Genomic DNA, 2,204 nt, shown 5'->3' with positions numbered 1-2,204 from the left:
CTTCGGCAGCTCGGTGAGGCCGCTGAGGAGAGGCGGGGAGGCGGCGGGGCTGGGCTGGGCTGGGCTTTGCTGAGGAGGGACCCGCCTGGGAGCCGCTCACACCACGGCTGGGCGGAGTTGTGTTCGGCTGTTTTGGAGCCTGGCTGCTTTTCCTGCCTTACTGACTGGTTAAGTGTTAAGATAATTAAAAAAACAGTAATATGTTTGCACTTGAGGAGTCTAAACCTTTGTTTCTTCTTCTAGCTACCTTTATTTCCCCCTATAAAATGAAAACAATAAAAGATGCGTCGCAAAATACCGTAAGTAGTTATGTTATAATGAAGGTGTGTGGTTGTGGTGCTACCGTTAAAATTTGGGTATCAGTACTAGTTTTAAACTTAAGTAGTTAGTGGGCCCTTGGTACATCTTTAAGCTTTGCTTATGCTCCACATAATCAATGACATTTGTGTTAGCTCAGTAAGCAGGGGATCTGTCCTTCAGTCTGGGCTCTGATTCCTTGGGAAGTGTTTCTAATTTAAGATTGGTGTGAGGCAGGAACTTGGAACTGATCGATTTGAAGCCCAGTGTGAGCAGTGATGCTATTCTACCGGAGTAGTTCACTACTGCTTGCCACAACATTTGCATTCTGATGTTATCGTCAGTGCCTGTTCCTCAGCGTTTTGAGGCTGGCACATGAATGTTTGCAGATGAGCTTTGCCTTCAGCCTGTGGAGCTGCTTCTGCCTGTGGCCTGATAGTGATAGCATTTGCAGAGTTTCTTACAAGGCTCTAAAACTCTGGAGGGTGAAGTTTCCATTACACAAAGTGCAGCCTCATATCTGAGTTTTTATGTAGGGCGGTCAGTGCTTTAATCTTGTTTTGCATATTTATTAATATATATATGTGGTTCCTAGTGGTTTTAGGGTAAGTGTTATTTAAGGGTGAAATGGTAAGTGGTCTGCAGCCTTTATATGTCTGGCTGAATTAACTGTGGATTAACTTTGCCTCTGTTGGAGGAAGAGTAGAAAATTAAGTAACGACACAATTATGTGGCATATGAGGGTGAGACAGTTGGCTTTTTCAGTATTCACACAGTTTATAGCACACGTACTGAATTAATACATTGTTCCTTTAATACCTCAAACTCACTATACTCCCATCTTTGGATTTAACTTACTGCAGTACTCAGGAGAACCCAGTGTGAGACAGTGAAATACAGGAGCTGCAGTATAGCACTGCTGGTCATAAAGGTCTGTCAGTAGAGCACACTGGACACACTTTGGTTTCTTGCCAAATTAAACAGTGTTTATGCTCTTAGGAAGTACCAGCCTCTAGATAAGATATAATTTTCCTGGCCAGCGTTAATTCTCCCACTAAACATGCAGGATTGCTGCTGATAAGCACCAAAAGGACAGTACGAAAGGCTGTTCATAAGAATTGTTGCAGAGAGCCTGATGACAGATTTTGTGATGTGTTTCTACTAACCAGTTGCAATCTGTGTTTCTTTGGAGCACAGCCTTCTAAAGCGCTGCAGCCCCTGTGTAGGCAGTAACTCCTCGCTTAGCCACAGTGGTTCTGTAGTTTACCAAACACGGAACAAGTATTTACTGAGGGCACAACAAGATTAGTAGGGATGTGTGGCAGGGGGATAGGCAGACCTGAGCTGAAAGTTTTATAACTGTCCCAAAATCTGAACTGTTTTTATTGTAGACTGTCTGTTGAGATCACAGGATATATCCAGGATAAAATGAATTCCAAATTCAGTGCTGAAATGGCAGAACTCTTCTGATGTGTCATCAACAGTGCCTGAATACCCATGCATGCAGATGTACTGTATTAGCCTGAAAGGAGAATAACTCTGAATTTAAGATTATTCTTTCCGATCTGTCTCCCTCCAACTCCAAAAGATATATAGAAAAAGCTTACTAAGTATTTGTAACCAGTATAGAGACTAGACTAAGGCTTTTTGCTAATGATTTACTTAGCAAGGGGAATGTTCTTCTTGAGTGTATTCAAATGGCATCTTCTACTAGTAATGGAGATCCCCATCAGAGAAATAAATAGTGATCTTGTGGTCACCCCAGGAGCAAGGAAGTCCCAGCTGCAGGTGCTTGGTGCAGGTGCTTGGTGGAGGCTCTTCTCAGATCAGCTCTAGCCCCTACAGGGAAACTAAAGCCCAGTGCAACAGGTTTCATCAGAGGGTTGGGTAAATGCAGAAGTTGTGGC

This window comes from Strix aluco, chromosome 19 (genome assembly GCF_031877795.1).
Source record: "Strix aluco isolate bStrAlu1 chromosome 19, bStrAlu1.hap1, whole genome shotgun sequence".
Classification (NCBI taxonomy): domain Eukaryota; kingdom Metazoa; phylum Chordata; class Aves; order Strigiformes; family Strigidae; genus Strix; species Strix aluco.
Note: the sequence above shows the minus strand (reverse complement) of the source record.